Source organism: Eurosta solidaginis, chromosome 4 (assembly GCF_040869045.1).
Source record: "Eurosta solidaginis isolate ZX-2024a chromosome 4, ASM4086904v1, whole genome shotgun sequence".
Lineage (NCBI taxonomy): Eukaryota > Metazoa > Arthropoda > Insecta > Diptera > Tephritidae > Eurosta > Eurosta solidaginis.
Window position 1 is genome coordinate 158,526,064 of NC_090322.1, and position 19,435 is coordinate 158,545,498.

The 19,435-nt window shown below is 38.2% G+C and overlaps 1 protein-coding gene across 1 annotated transcript in view; it reads left to right on the top strand.

Annotated features, from left to right (window-relative positions):
* The window catches only part of LOC137250545 (small G protein signaling modulator 1-like), a 150,653-nt gene that overhangs the window by 51,492 nt on the left and 79,726 nt on the right, over nucleotides 1–19,435 (top strand). The window lies entirely within an intron of this gene.

Sequence of the window (19,435 nt, forward strand, 5' to 3'; positions counted from 1 at the left end):
TTCGGTGTTAGCAACAGGCCAAATACATAATATTGGATCTATATCATAATCAGCGGTGGGCAGGTTACCAAATTGAGAATGTGGTAGTAAACACGAACGCGTAGCGAGCACGAAAGCAAAATCAATTATTTATTTAGTTTGATTTCAATGCTTGAACAGTGAACACGTGTCACACGCACTCTTTGGTACTCTGTTTTAAGCGCGCGTGCGACACTTCCTCACCGTACGACCATCGAAATCAAACTAAAAGAGCTGTCGTTGATTTTCACGAAGTAGCCATTGTGCTGTCGCTTATCGTATACATATATGGTCGCTTACAAGCCAACCTATTAAAACCGCACTGCGTTTTTTTAGCGCACGGAAACAACCGGCGTTTTTTGCCCTAACCCAAATAAACATACGTTGCGACAATGTAAAGCATGTGTGCAACCGTCAAATCTAAATGTCACGCAGAACAAAAATTTGAAATCGAGTTAGGTTTTCACGCAGCAAATTCAATTTGAGTTGCTCTCATACAAGTTGTAGGTGAATGAGACATTTTTGACAGAAAATTACTTGCGTGCGTTTATATTAGGTTGGCTTGTTAGCAGGTGCTAAGCTCACGCCCACCCCGGATCATAAAGTTAAAGTTAGAGTTAAAGTTAAAGTGAATGTTAAAGTTAAAGCGAAAGTTAAAGTTAAAGTTAAAAATAAAGTTAAAGTTAAAGTTAAAGTGAAAGTTAAAGTCAAAGTTAAAGTTAAGGTTAAATTTAAAGTTAAAGTTAAATTCGAAGTTAAAGTAAAAGTAAAAGTTAAAGTTAAAGTTAAAGTTAAAGTCAAAGTTAAAGTTAAAGTTAAAGTTAAAGTTAAAGTTAAAGTTAAAGTTAAGGTTAAAGTTAAAGTTAAAGTTAAAGTTAAATTAAAGTTAAAGTTAAAGTTAAAGTTAAAGTTAAAGTCAAAGTTAAAGTTAAAGTTAAAAATAAAGTTAAAGTTAAAAATAAAGTTTATATGAACTTTTCATTTATTCAATAAAAGTAAAAAATTTGTTTTCTTATCGGTCACCACGCTTAAAAAGGTTAACTTGAATTATTATCAAAGACAAAACTTGAATTAATATCAAAGAAAACAAAATGTTGCATAAATATTATAATTGCATAAGTTGATAATATGCAATAGCTTTACCGCGGCAGTCCCCGAGTGCCACACGTCCTTTTTTCTAAAGTTATATTTTGCGTCAAAAAACCAATCCAATTACCATGTTTGATCTCTTTTTTCATATTTGGTACAGAATTGTGGCATTTTTTTCATTGTTCGTAATTTTCGATATCGGAAAAGTGGGCGTGGTCATAGTCGGATTTCGGACATATTTTATACCAAGATAAAGTGACTTCAGATAAGTACGTGAACTTAGTTTAGTTATGATATATCGTTTTTTGCTAACTGAAATCGTGTTAACGGCCGCGCGGAAGGACAAACGGTCGACTGTGTATAAAAACTGGGCGTGGCTTCAACCGATTTCGCCCATTTTCTCAGAAAACAGTTATCGTCATAGGGCCTATGTCCCTACCAAATTTCACAAGGATTGGGAAATTTTTGTTCGACTTATGACATTAAAAGTATTCTAGACGAATTAAATGAAAAAGGGCGGAGTTACGCCCATTTTGAAATTTTCTTTTATCTTTGTGTTTTGTTGCACCATATCATTACTGCAGTCGAATGTTGAAATAATTTACTTTTATACTGTAAAAATATTAAATTTTTTGTTAAAATTTGGCTTAAAAAATTTTTTTTTAAAAGTGGGCGTGTTCGTCATCCGATTTCGCTAATTTTTATTTAGCACATATATAGTAATAGGAGAAACGTGCCCACCAAATTTCATCACGATATCTTTAACGACTATCAAATTACAGCTTGCAAAACTTTTAAATTACCTTCTTTTAAAAGTGGGCGGTGCCACGCCCATTGTCCAAAATTTTTCTAGTTTTCTATTTTACGTCATAAGCTCAATGCACCTACCAAGTTTCATCGCTTTATCCGTCTTTGGTAATGAATTATCGCACTTTTTCTGCTTTTCGAAATTTTCGATATCGAAAAAGTGGGCGTGGTTGTAGTCTGATTTCGTTCGTTTTCAAAAGCGATGTGAGATGAGCGCCCAGGAACCTACGTACCAAATTTCATCAAGATACCTCAAAAATTTACTCAAGTTATCGTGTTTACAGACGGACGGACGGACGGACCTGGCTAAATGAGTTTCTTTTCTCACGCCGAACATTTTGATATATAGAAGTCTATATCTATCTCGATTAGTTTATGCCGTTACGGATTACCGTTATGCGAACAAAGTTAATATACTCTGTGAGCTCTGCTCAGCTGAGTATAAAAAACAGAAAATAGGGGCAATCGCCTCATAAAAACTGTTATATATACATGCTTGTAAATATTTACACTCGAAATTCATTTGAATTGTCACCTGTAGTGCATTATACTTAATCGAATTATATGTGACAAGTTGAGGAGAATTGGAATAAGAAATTTAGTGCTATACATTCTTCTGAAAGGTTTTATTAAGCTTTATTTGCCACAATACTGTAGAACTGAGGCGTACGCCAAAACTTGTGTCTCGGAGGGAAGGATCAAATTTTTTTGGTGACGTCCACAAACCAAGGGCAATGAAGTGTAAAAAGTGAAATGATGGATATAGAAAGCACAAATTTTATGATTGTTTTAAATAAACAATTAGTTTGATTTTCTACACAATAAAAATTTAAGAATATTGCATAATTCTTTTCGTAGCCTGAAATAAGATGGTAACTTCCTTTATATCTTGTAAATATTACAAACTTACATAATTGGCGCTTAACCGTTTACACGGGTATACCGTTGGACAAGGCGCGCCAGTCGCAGCTTCATTCTGCTAACTAGCGCCTTTCCGTCACACCAAAGGAATTTAAATCGTTTTCCACCTGATACTTCCAGCAGAGTGGGACAGCCCTCTTTCTTTGCTTCCATAAGCGGGTTCAGATAAAAATACGTCCTCAGCCGTAGCGTCATCTTTCAATCACACAACATGGCCTAGCCAGTGTAGCCGCTGCGTTTCAATTCAATGGACTATGTTGATGGATGCGTAAATCTCGTGCATCTTCCTCAGTACTCGCCGTTGCCAACACGTAGAGGTCCGTATATATTTCGGAGAACTTTTTTCTCGAACACTCTCAGAGCCGCTTCACCTGATGTTGTCAAGGTCCATGCTTCTGCACCATATAGCAGAAGGGCTTTACTTTACTGTTGCTTACCTAAACCAATGTAGAATTTATTGATAAGAGTGATCCTTCGCTGGATTTCAAAGCTGATGTTGTTGTTTAATGCTGGTTTCTAAATAAATGAAGTCTTATCCCATTTCATAATTAGGACTGCCAACAGTAGCGTGGTTGCCAAAGCGCATATGCGCTGACTCTTTAATCGATTAGAGCAAGTACTTCTCTTTTTTCCTCAATCACCATCAAAACCATCTTTTCCTCTTCTCTTTCCAGTTTGAAGCAAGCAGAACTTACGGCGCAGGTGCTCGGTCCAATGATATCAATGTAATTAGCATACGCTAGTAATTGCACCCTTTAATGGAATATTGTTCCGGTGCGGTTAAGCACTGAAGCTAGTATAATTTTCTCCAGCATCAAATTAAAATGGTGTTGCTGAACGTACAGACATAGCTGCACATAGCCAGCTGTCGATGGTATACATATTTAATAGCTCTGAAGGTGCACTAATAAGGCCCAATCAGCAAATTCACGGTTGGCTTCAATATTTCGCAAAATACACTTGACAGGCCCTTATATGCGACATTAAGAAAGCTGGTTCTGTGATAATTTGCGCAGTTTGCAGTATCACCTTTTTTGTGGACTGGGAAAAAAACTTAGTTACCAGTCGTCGGGCATGCGCTCGTGCGAGATACACAGAAACATACTAAAGTCCCTAATAGATTCGGAAAATCCATTGCAAGACAAAATCGCTTAAGAACGAGTTACGTTTTCTACGGGAGAGGTGGCAGTTGCGTGTCTGTTTTGATGCAAACCATCTTTACCTAAGACCTAGCTTACATGTAACGATATTATCTTCATTCGTATTTAACTCCTCATCGTTAATGAAATAACCAGATTCCCCATATACATGTTTTCCTACGATATCGGTAATTTTGAATAAATTTTAGAGATGATGATTTTTTTCATAGAAAAACTACCACCTCTAGAGTGTACTTTCTAATTGGAAGCACGAAATATAAAAGAAGCGTGGACATTTTAAAAATAATAATCTAATTCCTAGGGATGGAGAAAACAAATTTCTGGTAAACCTACGGACTCAATCAGTCTATGTGAGGTCCTCATGGACCGGCCAGTTCAACCTACCTAGGGATGGAGCATATGTAAAAGCGTATGTTATCTATTTAGGACAGAATGTGAACTGTGCATGTGTAAACGTCTAAGGTGAAAAAACAAAAAAAAAAAAAAAAAAAGGCTTGCATTTTTAATTTCTTAATGGACAAGAAGATTGTTTCATTGGTTTCCGGCTCCCGAACACCAGACGGCAAAGAACCTATCTGGAGGCTATTAGCTGAAATTACTGATGCCCATAATTAGAGCCGCGATGAAGACAATTAACCTCCTTGAACTGAGAGGTATTAAATCTTTTTTCAACCGGTGTGTTTTAAATTATGAATAACGCAGCAAATGAGGGCTCCACTGCCTTGGGAATTACAGAAAGAAAAAACAGCAACAACAACATTGTTTGACTTGCCTTAGTTTTGCTGATATCAATAAACAATTTCACTGAACAAAATGGTTGTGGGCCTCAAGACCCTAGTGACTTAGAAGTTTAAAATGTAAGAACTTGATAGAAATTTCAAAGTTGCATGATTTATATAGGTATATGGTTGAATGGGTTCAGTGCGTCAAAACTAGCCCCCTATCATTTTTCTTACATACATATATTCAATATACGACACCTTAATTCGATTTAAATTTTGTTATATAAAGAAATGTGGAATGCCATCACAACAAAGTCTTTAATGTTTAATTTCAATCGAAATCAAATATGCTTACTCATATTTGTTTATTGTTTTATTCTAGACAATAGTAGGTAGGTTGAACTGGCCGGTCCATGAGGACCTCACATAGACTGATTGAGTCCGTAGTGTTACCAGAATTTTGTTTTAACGACCAAACTGAAAAACCCTATAAAAACCAGGACCTATGTTATAAAATAACTCCGTCCTCTTGGCAAATACTAGAAGCTTCCTAGGACTTAAGCCACTTGCTGCTTCTAGATCTGACAGCTGTATCACTCCTAATAGCTGGAGTCTTAGCCTGGCAAGTCCAGGGCACAAGCACAGAACGTGCTCGATCGTTTCCTCCTCCAACCCGCACTTCCTACATCTGCTATCACTGACCAAGCCTAGTTTAAAGGCATATGACGCCAGAAGGCAGTGTCCCGTTAGAATACCCGTCATGAGTCTACAGTCCTCTCTTTTTAATGAGAGGACCAACTGTGTTAGTCTAAGGTTGTAAGACCTACACATAATCTTCGACACTTTACAGCCCGCGCTTGAACGCACGCCTTTCCCGCTTGGTCGATCATGTGCACCTCTCGCCTTCGCTTAATCTCGCCCAATCTAATTGGGACATCTACGGAGCAAGCTTCAAGGGATGCGCCCTTTTTAGCTAGTTCGTCCGCTTTTTCATTCCCATCTATTCCCATATGCCCTGGGACCCAATATAGATGTATGCTTCTCCCTGTCCCGATTCTCTCCAGAGACAGCTTACACTCTAACACGCATTTAGATGCTGTGCTATGCGAGATTATTGCCTTAATTGCTGCTTTACTGTCAATATAAAAGTTAACATGGTTGCAACTTAAGCTATTCTCTTCCAGGGTTTCTACTGCTTTGATTACGGCTAATATTTCCGCTTGGAAAACGCTACAGTAATCCGGCAGCCTGTAGGATCTGCTTATTTCTGGATCAGCGCAGTATACCGCAGATCCTACTCCTTCCACTACTTTGGACCAATCGGTGTACACATGTATCGCCTCGTCCGCCATTTGCGCACCCGTGCGCCAACTGTCCACCTCTATAGTGGCCTTAAGATCTCCCTCGAAGCGTAGATAGGGAATCATGTAGTCCAGACAATAGTAACGTTCTCTTAAAAAGTTCTTACTTCTCTTTACTCAATCGCTGTAAAGGGTAAAATTTAATTAAGTACGAGCCAAATGAATGTATGTGAGTCGCTCTCGCCCATGAAAATATGCGCTCCCTTTCACATGAAAAGTAAAAATCTCAGCAAGAAAAAGATAAAATGTTATAACCTTTGAAAAAATTCTTAAACCAGTATGTGGAAAAAAATATAATTTTCCATTTATAGTTGAAATTTTTTTCCTCACTTTTTTCTTGTTGAACGATATCGCTTTATTTTGAATCATGTTAGCTTGGCTATTAGTGACGCAATGTGAAATTACAAAAAAAAAAATTAACTACTGGCATTGATTTTCTGGCTTTTATGCAACACGCGGAAATATTGTGAACCCGACCCATGACGACCTCAAACATGGTTGATGTACGTACATAGCCTTTTACTTTTTTTACTTTTCAAATAGTCTACGGGTAAAAGGTGAAAAAGGTTTAGCTCAAATATAAAATTGAGTGAGTAGGTTAGCTTATAAATAGAATAGTCAAGTGATGATGGAGAAGTTGAAAGGTAGATAGTTAAATGGACCATCCTAAGGCAGAAAAGCAAGAGAAAGCAATGTAAAAAATTTAGTAAACGAGTTCAGAATTTTGGGTATTTATAGAGATGGTAAAGGGGTAAATACCCGGTAAAAATGGGTAAATACCCAGATATATACCCAAAAGGAAGGTAAAAATAATCTTTTGAAAAATATGGGAAACAAACACAGAAATTCAATCCAAAATTTGCACGATTTGTGATGTATTGGTGGGTAGTTGTCCATTGCGCTATGAGTGGAATTAGTTTTAATCTGTAATCTAGCGATTTTATTAAATCTTTACCCGATTATGCACACAGTTGCCCAAATTTTAGTTAACCCAGCAAACATTATAAGTCAAAAAAGAGTGAGAAAAAAACCTAAATTGGAGCGTTTACAGTCGCTATGAGCTGGAAGGAAGGCGGAAACCAATGTATTTCCCTTCTTGCAACGGACGTCGTATATGAGCCTATGAACGTATATAATTTTAGCCTAAATAAAAGTACGACATGAGTCTTAAAAGGCTTTTAACCCTCCTATATATTGTGGCGTCTGGCCAGACGAGAAGGCTTTTATTTCGTGAATAACTCTACTGCTACCCACCCGATCATGAAAAGCTTTAGTGACTTTTTAAGCTTAGAGGCGGTCTTTATAATAATTCCGAAATCGATATTTCTTTCTTTTTATTTTATCTGGTTTTTTGCACCAAAGTTGATTATGCCACATTTTAGCGTTGTCGTCTTGCTAGAGGAACATAGCCTATAAGACCTCATAGTTTGAATTCAGTTCAAAATTTATCAATAAAAATTCAAACTTATTCTGGATAGTCACAGTGTGCGACGAGTTTCTTCAAAATTTTTGTAAAAATTCAAATATTTGTGGATTTTGTTTTATCTTTTTTTTGTACCAAATTTGATCATGCCACTTTTTAGCGTTGATTTCTGGCTAGACGAACATATTTTTAAGCCTATAAAACCACATAGACCGAATTCATTTAAAAATTTATAAATAATTATCCAAACTTATCACAGTGTGCGACGACTTTTCTTCAAAATTTAAATAAAAATTCAAATATTTCTGGATAAAGTTCAAAGTGTAAAATTTCGTCTGGCCAGACGACAACGCTAAGATGTATTGAATTTATTTACCGCTAATTGGAGGGTTAAACAGCTCATATTATACTCTACTGGAACTCTTTCCCGTGTCATTTTTAACTCTAATAAACTCTGATTATGTGACACCTATTTGGTCTTCTTATTAGGCATCATCAGCGCTCAATGGGGGACACACCAGGGTAGAGCGTGGCAGCTTTGCGGTCGCATGAGCAGAAAAACGTCGATGCTTATACAAAAAAAAAAAAAAAAAAAAAAGAAATAGCAAGGGTAACAATAACGTACAAGTGTAATTAATTTTGTATTAAAATGAAAAATTGTCAATATTTGTTCCAAACTCAATTTGACGAAAATAAATATTTGAAAAATGATAATTTTTGCATGCTAGGTTAGGAGCTTTTAGGTCGTTAAATAAAAGGCAAAAATCAAATTTTCTTTTACCCTTCTACTCGTTTCGACGCTTTTTTGATTCCTACATTGCCCACTTATTTTAGACTCGTTCCGGATTCTTAAATTATGAGCATGGTAAGCATGTTTGAGGGATAGCTTTATTTGTGTAAATATGTGTACCCTTTCTCGCGCTTACATCAAGAATTCAATATGGGTCCGAAATATGTGAAAAATATCAGCCTCAAATATCCTATCACCTAAGAGTCTTTTATGACTCCAATTTGATGATATTATTAACAAACTAAAAATATTAAAATTTGTAAATTAGGCAGCTCCGGAATAAAAACTCAAACATTTTTCTGCAATAATTTATTCTAAACAAGTAAGGAAGGTTAAGTTCGGGTGTAACCGAACATTACATACTCAGTTGAGAGCTATGGTGACAACATAAGGGAAATAACCATGTATGAAAATGAACCGAGGGAAACCCTGGAATGTGTTTGTATGACATGTGTATCAAATGAAAGGCATTAAAGAGTATTTTATGAGGGAGTAGGCCATATTTCTATAGGTGGACGCCATTTAGGGATATAGCCATAAAGGTGGATCAGGGTTGACTCTAGAATGCGTTTGTACGATATGGGTATCAAATGAAAGGTGTTAATGAGTATTTTAAAAGGGAGTAATCCTTAGTTCCATAGGTGGACGCCGTTTCGAGATATCGCCATAAAGGTGGACCAGGGGTGACCCTAGAATTTGTTTGTACAATATGGGCATCAAACGAAAGGTGTTAATGAGTATTTTAAAAGGGGGTGGGCCTTAGTTCTATAGGTGGACGCCGTTTCGAAATATCGCCACAAAGGTGGACGAGGGGTGACTCTAGAATGTGTTTGTATGATATGGGTATCAAATTAAAGGTATTAATGAGGGTTTTAAAAGGGAGTGGTGGTTGTTGTATAGGTGGTCGCATTTTCGAGATATCGCCATAAAGGTGGACCAGGGGTGACTCTAGAATGCGTTTGTACGATATGGGTATCAAATGAAAGGTGTTAATGAGTATTTTAAAAGGGAGTAATCCTTAGTTCCATAGGTGGACGCCGTTTCGAGATATCGCCATAAAGGTGGACCAGGGGTGACCCTAGAATTTGTTTGTACAATATGGGCATCAAACGAAAGGTGTTAATGAGTATTTTAAAAGGGGGTGGGCCTTAGTTCTATAGGTGGACGCCGTTTCGAAATATCGCCACAAAGGTGGACCAGGGGTGACTCTAGAATGTGTTTGTATGATATGGGTATCAAATTAAAGGTATTAATGAGGGTTTTAAAAGGGAGTGGTGGTTGTTGTATAGGTGGTCGCATTTTCGAGATATCGCCATAAAGGTGGACCAGGGGTGACTCTAGAATGCGTTTGTACGATATGGGTATCAAATGAAAGGTGTTAATGAGTATTTTAAAAGGGAGTAATCCTTAGTTCCATAGGTGGACGCCGTTTCGAGATATCGCCATAAAGGTGGACCAGGGGTGACCCTAGAATTTGTTTGTACAATATGGGCATCAAACGAAAGGTGTTAATGAGTATTTTAAAAGGGGGTGGGCCTTAGTTCTATAGGTGGAAGCCGTTTCGAAATATCGCCACAAAGGTGGACCAGGGGTGACTCTAGAATGTGTTTGTATGATATGGGTATCAAATTAAAGGTATTAATGAGGGTTTTAAAAGCGAGCGGTGGTTGTTGTATAGGTGGTCGCCTTTTCGAGATATCGCCATAAAGGTGGACCAGGGGTGACTCTAGAATGCGTTTGTACGATATGGGTATCAAATGAAAGGTGTTAATGAGTATTTTAAAAGGGAATAATCCTTAGTTCCATAGGTGGACGCCGTTTCGAGATATCGCCATAAAGGTGGACCAGGGGTGACCCTAGAATTTGTTTGTACAATATGGGCATCAAACGAATGGTGTTAATGAGTATTTTAAAAGGGAGTGGGCCTTAGTTCTATAGGTGGATGCCGTTTCGAAATATCGCCATAAAAGTGGACCAGGGGTGACTCTAGAATGTGATTGTACGATATGGGTATCAAATTAAAGGTATTAATGAGGGTTTTAAAAGGGAGTGGTGGTTGTTGTATAGGTGGTCACCTTTTCGAGATATAGCCATAAAGGTGGACCAGGGGTGACTCTAGAATGCGTTTGTACGATATGGGTATCAAATGAAAGGTGTTAATGAGTATTTTAAAAGGGAGTAATCCTTAGTTCCATAGGTGGACGCCGTTTCGAGATATCGCCATAAAGGTGGACCAGGGGTGACCCTAGAATTTATTTGTACAATATGGGTATCAAAAGAAAAGTGTTAATGAGTATTTTAAAAGGGAGTAATCCTTAGTTCCATAGGTGGACGCCGTTTCGAGATAGCGCCATAAAGGTGGACCAGGGGTGACCCAAGAATTTGTTTGTACAATATGGGCATCAAACGAAAGGTGTTAATGATTCTTTTAAAAGGGAGTGGGCCTTAGTTCTATAGGTGGACGCCGTTTCGAAATATCGGCATAAAGGTGGACCAGGGGTGACTCTAGAATGTGTTTGTACGATATGAGTATCAAATTAAAGGTATTAATGAGGGTTTTAAAAGGGCGCGGTGGTTGTTGTATAGGTGGTCGCATTTTCGAGATAGCGCCATAAAGGTGGACCAGGGGTGACCCTAGAATTTGTTTGTACAATATGCGTATCAAAAGAAAGGTGTTAATGGGTATTTTATAAGGGCGTGGGGCTTAGTTCTATAGGTGGACAACTTTTCGAGATATCGCCATAAAGGTGGACCAGGGGTGACTCTAGAATGAGTTTGTATGATATGGGTATCAAATTAAAGGTATTAATGAGAGTTTTAAAAGGGAGTGGTGGTAGTTGTATATGTGAAGGCGTTTTCCAGATATCGACCAAAATGTGGACCAGGGTGACCCCGAACATTATCTGTTGGATACCGCTAATTTATTTATATATGTAATACCTGCCAAGATTTTAAGGGTTTTTTATTTCGCCCTGCAGAACTTTTTCATTTTCTTCTACTTAATATGGTAGGTGTCACAACCATTTTATAAAGTTTTTTCTAAAGTTATATTTCGCGTCAATAAAACAATCCAATTACCTTACCATGTTTCATCCCTTTTTTCGTATTTGGTATAGAATCATGGTATATTTTTCATTTTTCGTAATTTTCGATATCGAAAAAGTGGGCGTGATCATAGTCGAATTTCGTTCATTTTTTATACCAAGATAAAGTGAGTTCAAGTAAGCACGTGAACTAAGTTCATTATGTCGATTTTTGCTCAAGTTATCGTGTTAATGGCCATGCGGAAGGACAGACGGACGACTGTGTATAAAAACTGGGCGTGGCATCAACCGATTCCGCCCATTTTCACAGAAAACAGTTAACGTCATAAAATCTATGCCCCTACTAAATTTCAAAAGGATTCGTTAATTTTTGTTCGACTTATGGCGTTAAAAGTATCCTAGACAAATTAAATGAAAAATGGCGGAGCCACGCCCATTTTGAAATTTTCTTTTATTTTTGTATTTTGTTGCACCACATCATTACTGGAGTTGAATGTTGAAATAATTTACTTATATACTGTAAAGATATTAAATTTTTTGTTAAAATTTTACTTTAAAAAATTTTTTTGGAAGTCTATATCTATCTCGATTCCTTTATATATGTACAACCAACCGTTATCCAATCAAACTTAATATACTCTGTGAGCTCTGCTCATGAGGGATTTATCACAACAATTTTCTCCCCTACGCTTACCGCTTTGGATATGTGACAAAACTTCTTCCTGAAAGCCCTGAAGTAGTGTCGTCAAATAACTCAAAATTAGCAGTATAAGGGGACAATAAGGGTCATATGTATATGTATGTATGTATGATATCGGAAGGAGGTCTTATAAGACTTATGTTAGAGGCAAAATTTGAGCGTGCTAGAAGTCATATAGCATTCACTTCAGGCTCCCAAATGAGTTCATAACGAGTGCAAACGATCCAAAGTTTGGACTCCTTTCAGATTAATTGTGGACTCCAAGTGTTTGCAGGGTTGTTTGTTTAAAATCAAAACGAAATTTTTTTAATTTCAAATGACGTAAATTTAACTGTTAAATTTAATTCCAAGCAGCTTCGATTCAAAGGATTTTTAAATATCCAAAAAAAAGATACAAAAACGGAATATTCCAGGTATTTCCCTGGTATTTATCCATACAAATGGTAAATACTCGGTACAATCCCATCTCTATGTATTTGATGTTGGAAACGTTGCTATAGCAAATAAAAGCTTTGAAAGCTTCGGATCGTGAACATTTTTTTCAATTTTAAGTTTTTTCTCTGCATGTTTTGACAGTTATTGATTTGTTATTCAAAATTTCAGAAAAAGTCTGTTTTTGATGTTGCGTATTTGCCATGACATAAAAAATGCATAGCTGTGTATTTATTTGGAGTATTTCATTTACCAAATATTTGTCGTCAATGTAATTCCACGATATTTCTCTCTCAAATACCTCAAGTGCCAGTGCCTTGTAGAGCTTGATTTTTGTTTGCGAAAAAGCGACTTAACTTACAGCGTTTTAAAATCAAACTGTTTTATTATTCCTCAGTTTGAGCTTCTTTTATACTGTCAGCTGCCTCGTTTGCCTATTTCTACTAAGGTCTAGACTTTTCGCGAACAGCCGCCTCGAAAACTTGCTTATTTATTTCTCATTTCTGTATCTCATAGCTGATTATTTTTTCTCGTTCCTGTCTTCTATGTGTTTGCGTGTATATGTGTGAGTAATAACTTATGCGCTTTCAGCTGCTCTTTACGCATATGTGTAATAACATCTGAGCTCTTATGCGCTCTCACTGTTGACTCCTATGCATATGTGTGTACATAGCTGAGTTTTATGCGCTGTTTATTGCTGTGTACATGTATGTGTCGCCGTTTTCTCTTTTAGCGGTATAGTGAAGTATCAACACTGCTATTATTCGCCCAATGCGAATTCAGTAGAGGTGTTGTTATCCCAACAGCTGATTGCTTCTTCTTGATAATTTTCCATACAACGCCTTGTACTGCAACATGTCAGTTAATCGAAATCAATGAAACTTTTCTTTTGACTTGACATTCTTCTGTACGGCGAATTGGTTGAACTTGCTTTGCCACCACCTGGTATGGATTCGCCTTGTTATTCGCCATAGTATTAAAAATTTGAGAAAATGACAGAAAGGCACGTAAAACAACAGATTCTCACTTCAAGTTTAATGACTATCTCCGAAATGATGTTAATCGGATTCAGATTGTTTTTCGTAGGAAAGTTGTAAGCAATGCGAGAGCCAGAGTTTGAATTAGTACCGTCTCTTAATGAGATAGTTCTGCGATAGTTCGGAACTAGTGCGATTTGTTGCCGGGCAGTTGACAGCGTCATGACGTGCTTTGCACACAGAGTATATTAACTTTGATTGGATAACGGTTGGTTGTACATGTATAAAGGAATCGAGATAGATATAGACTTCCATATAGCAAAATCATCAGTATCGAAAAAAAATTTGATGTCCGTCCGTCCGTCGGACCGTCTGTCCGTTAACGATAACTTGAGTAAATTTTTTAGGTATCTTGATGAAATTTGGTATATAGGTTCCTGGGCACTCATCTCAGATCGGTATTAAAAATGGACAATATCGGACTATAACCACGCCCACTTTTTCGATATCGAAAATTTTGTAAAACAGAAAAAATGCGATAATTCATTACCGAAGACAGATAAAGCGATGAGACTTGGTAGGTGGGTTGACTTTATGACGCAAAACAGAAAAGTAGTAAAATTTTGGACAATGGGCGGGGCACAGCCCACTTTTAAAAGAAGGTAATTTAAAAGTTTTGCAAGCTATAATTTGGCAGTCGTTTAAGTGATCATGATGAAATTTGGCGGGAACGTTACTACTATTACTATGTATGTGCTAAATAAAAATTATTATTTTATTAGAAATTGTTTAAAGTCAAATTTTAACAAAAAATGTAATATCTTTACAGTATTTAAGTAAATTATGTCAACATTCAACTCCAGTAATGATATGGTGCAACAAAATACAAATATACAATAAAATTTCAAAATGGGCGTGGCTCCGCCCTTTTTCATTTAATTTGTCTACGATACAAAAAATGCCATAAGTCGAACAAAAATTTACCAATCCTTGTGAAATTTGGTAGGGGCATAAATTCTATGACGGTAACTGTTTTCTGTGAAAATGGACGAAAAAGGTTAAAGCCACGCCCAGTTGTTATACACAGTCGACAGTCTGTCCTTCCGCTCGGCCGTTAACACGATAACTTGAGCAAAAATCGATATGTCTTTACTAAACTTAGTTAACGTACTTATCTGGACTCACTTTATCTTGGTATAAAAGTGAACGAAATCCGACCATGACTACGCCCACTTTTTCGATATCGAAAATTACGAAAAATTAAAAAAATACCATAATTCTACATCGAATACGAAAAAAGGTATGAAACATGGTAATTAGATTGGTTTATTGACGCAAAATATGACTTTAGAAAAAACTCTATAAAATGGGTGTGACAACTACCATATTAAGTAGAAGAAAATGAACAAGTAAAGAAGGCTAAGTTCGGGTGTAACCGAACATTACATACTCAGCTCAGAGCTTTGGAGACAAAATAAGGGAAAATCACAATGTAGGAAAATGAACCTAGGGTAAACCTGGAATGTGTTTGTATAACTTTGGTATCAAATAGAAGGTATTAAAGAGTATTTTAAAAGGGAGTGGGCCATAGTTCTATAGATGGAAACTATTTCGAGATATTGTCATAAAGGTGGACCAGGGGTGAATCTAGAATTTGTTTGTACGATATGGGTATCAAATGAGAGGTGTTAATGAGTATTTTAAAAGGGAGTGGGCCTTAGTTCTATAGGTGGAAGCCTTTTCGAGATATTGCCATAAAGGTGGATCAGGGGTGACTCTAGAATATGTTTGTACGATATGGGTATCAAATTAAAGGTATTAATGATGGTTTTAAAAGGGAGTGGTGGTAGTTGTATATGTGAAGGCGTTTTCCAGATATCGACCAAAATGTGGACCAGGGTGGCCCAGAACAAGAAATGCCACGAACAGTATTCCTGCCAAGAACTTCTTATACTCAGTTGAGCAGAGCTCACAGAGTATATTAACTTTGATTGTATAGCGGTTGGTTGTACAGGTATAAAGGAATCGAGGTAGATATAGACTTCCATATACCAAAATCATCAGGATTGAAAAAAAATTTGATTGAGCCATGTCCGTCCGTCCGTCCGTTAACACGATAACTTGAGTAAATTTTGAGGTATCTGGATGAAATTTCGTACGTAGGTTTCTGAGCACGCACCGCAGATCGCTGTTTAAAATGGACGATATCGGACTATAACCACGCCCACTTTTTCGATATCGAAAATTTCCAAAAACCGAAAAAGTGCGATAATTCATTACCAAAGCCGGATAGAGCCATGAAACTTAGTATGTGAGTTGAGCTCATGACGCAGAAAAATAATAGTAAAATTTTGGATAATGGGCGTGGCGCCGCCCACTTTTAAAAGAAGGTAATTTAAAAGTTTTGCAAGCTGTAATTTGGCAGTCGTTAAAGATATCATAATGAAATTTGGTAGGCGGGTTACTCCTATTACTGTATGTGTTCTGGATACAAATTAGCGAAATCCGATGACGAACACGCTCACTTTTAAAAAATTTTTTTTTTTTAAGTAAAATTTTAACAAAAAATTTAATATCTTTACAGTATAAAAGTAAATTATGTCAACATTCGACTGCATTTTTCATTTAATTTGTGTAGGATACTTTTAATGCCATAAGTCGAACAAAAATTTACCAATCCTTGTGAAATTTGGTAGGGGCTTAGATGCTAGGACGATAACTTATTTCTGTGAAAAAGGGCGAAATCGGTTGAAGCGACGCCCAGTTTTTATACACTGTCGGCCGTCTGTCCTTCCGCTCGGCAGTTTACACGATAACTTGAGCAAAAATCGATATATCATTACTAAAGTTAGTTCACGTACTTATCTGAACTCACTTAGTGTTGGTGTAAAAAAAGGCCGAAATCCGACTATGACCACGCCCACTTTTTCGAAAATGCTATAATTCTATACCAAATACGAAAAAGGGACGAAACATGGTATTTGTATTGGTTTATTGTAGAAAAATATAACTTTAGAAAAAAACTTTGTAAAATGGGTGTGACACCTACCATATTAAGTAGAAGAACATGAAAAAGTTCCGCAGGGCGAAATAAAAACCTTTGTAATCTTGGCAGGAATAATGTTCGTGGTATTACATATATAAATAAATTAGCGGTATCCAACAGATGATGTTCGCTTCCCAAGGCAGTCGGTTCTATGTACCGGAGTGACTCGGGATTTTTCCCGACCAAGGACTGTCATTTCAGTGTAACCCAATTTAATTTGTTGCGTTCCTCCCACAAATTGTCATCCTCCCAGCAGCTCCTTGCATCGGGACTGCTCCATATTCTCTTGCTTCGTGAAGGTATCGAATCCAATCCGGGTCCGTCTCCTGACCCTGGTCCTGAGAAATGGTTTTGCTGCATCTGCCGGAAAAGAATCTTTTTAGGACGGTCATATTCTGTTCAGTGTGTCTCGTGTAAGGGATGGTTGCATCGGACAGGTTGTTCTGGGCTTGACCCCAAAACCCGACGTCCACGTAACTTTTATGAATCTTTTGTGGCTCCTTGCTGTTCACGCGAGCGCTTTCTGCCGACAATGTATAATGCATTCTACGGTCGACAAAGATAGACGGAGGGCCAACAGACACGCACATAAACGCAAATTCAGCGCGTCACCAATCACCATCACCGCTAAAGAGGTTGAGAACACCATTGGTCAAGCTAAACCATCCAAAGCAGTGGGCCCAGACGGCATAGCCATGCCGATGCTTAAAAGCTTAGGGAAAGAGGGTTTCAAATATTTAGCGCATGTGTTCAACCTGTCTCTTTCCACTTTTGTCATACCCGAAAAATGGAAAATGGCCAAGGTGGTCCCGCTACTAAAGCCTGGGAAACCAGCTAACATAGGAGAGTCGTATCGTCCGATATCTCTCCTATCGCCAGTAGCAAATACGCTTGAAGCCATTTTGCTCCCCTATTTCCAAGCAAATTTGCAGCTAGCCTGTCACCAGCATGGCTTCAGAAAACTCCATAGCACTACCACCGCGCTAAATGCCATTATAACCCAGATAAATTGCGGTTTAAATCAAAACCCCACCATAGAAGAGTACTCGTAGCGCTAGACATATCAAAAGCTTTTGATACGGTCAACCATGGCCCGTTACTGCAAGACCTGGAAGGGTCTACCCTTCCCCCATGTCTTAAAAGGTGGACGCAAATTTTTTGGGTGGTCGTCAGGCATCGGTGCAATTTAGAAACGAAACCTCAAAACCAAGAAGAATTAAACAAGGCGTGCCACAGGGTGGTGTCCTGTCCCCCCTTTTGTTTAATTTCTACATATCTAAGCTACCTTCACCACCGGAAGAAGTCACAATCGTTTCCTACGCCGATGACTGCACAATAATGGCCACAGGCCCAGGCCCACAGATCGATGAGCTATGCAATAGAATAAACGGCCACCTCCCTGATCTCTCCAGTTTTTCCGCCTCGCGAAACCTGGCATTATCACTGACTAAATCTTCCGCGACCTTATTAACAACATGGACGTCCCAAATGTCGACCATTTTGAACATCCATGTCGATGGCACTACGATACCGACTGTCCTACACCCCAAAATCTTGGGTGTGACGTTTGATCGCGATCTACATTTTGGTGATCACGCACCGCAATTGTTCCGAGAATTCAGAGCCGTAACAAAATCCTCAAATCCCTTGCTGGCAGTACTTGGGAAAAAGATAAAGAAACGCTCATGACTACATACAAAGCAATTAGCCAACCGATTACGTGCTACGCGTCACACATATGGTCGCCAAGCCTAAAAATTACCCACTAGAAGAAGCTACAGCCCTGCCAAAATACTGCTCTCAGAATCGCCACGGGATGTATTCTTATGTCCCCAGAACACCATCTGCATAATGAGGCGAGAATATTCCCCATCAGGGAGAGAAATGAGATGCTGACCAAACAGTTCCTGTTGAATACCCAGAAACCTGAGCATCCCAACAGACATCTGATTGATGAGCAAGCACCGCCTAGGGGCTTAAGGAGTTATCTCCGTAAGCATTTTGAGGAAATACGGCACCTGACAACCCAGCCGTATGAAGCGAAAGAACACAAGCAGGTCCTTGGTGAACTCCACAAACAGGCGTCGGACCTTTATGCCGGGAGTTGCCCGGTGAATCCAGTACGCAAAGAAATGTATCCAAAACTCGCGGAAGAGGAACGCATACTCCCCAGAGAAACGCGTGTCACTCTTGCTCAACTTCGTTCTGGATACTGTAACAGGTTAAACACTTACCTATCCAAAATCAACCCCGACATACCAAATGTATGCCCCGCTTGCAATGTGTCCCCACATAACACCAACCATCTCTTTAATTTTAATGTGGAACCAACGCCTCTAACACCCCTTTCCTTATGGTCCACCCCTGTTGAAACAGCAAGTTTCCTTGGACTCCCATTAGAGGATATTGATGACAATTTGTGATCGGTCGTGGCTGTTAGGTGGGGCGAAGCACTGCTACAACAACAACAACAACAGATGATGTTCTGGGTCACCCTGGTCCACATTTCGGTCGATATATGGAAAACGCCATCACATATACAACTACCACCACTCCCTTTTAAAACCCTCATTAATACCTTTAATTTAATACCCATATCGTACAAACATATCCTAGAGTCACCCCAGGTCCACCTTTATGGCGATATCTCTAAAAGGCGTCCACCTACAGAACTAAGCCCCATGCCCTTTTAAAATACTCATTAACACTTTTCGTTTGATACCCATATTGTACAAACGCATTCTAGAGTCACCCCTGGTCCACCTTTAAGGCGATATCTCGAAAAGGCGTCCACCTATAGAACTAAGGCCCACTCCCTTTTAAAATACTCATTAATACCTTTAATTTAATACCCATATCGTAAAAAAAAATTCTAGAGTCATCCCTGGCCACCTTTATGGCGATATCCCTAAATGGCGTCCACCTATAGAACTATTGCCCACTCC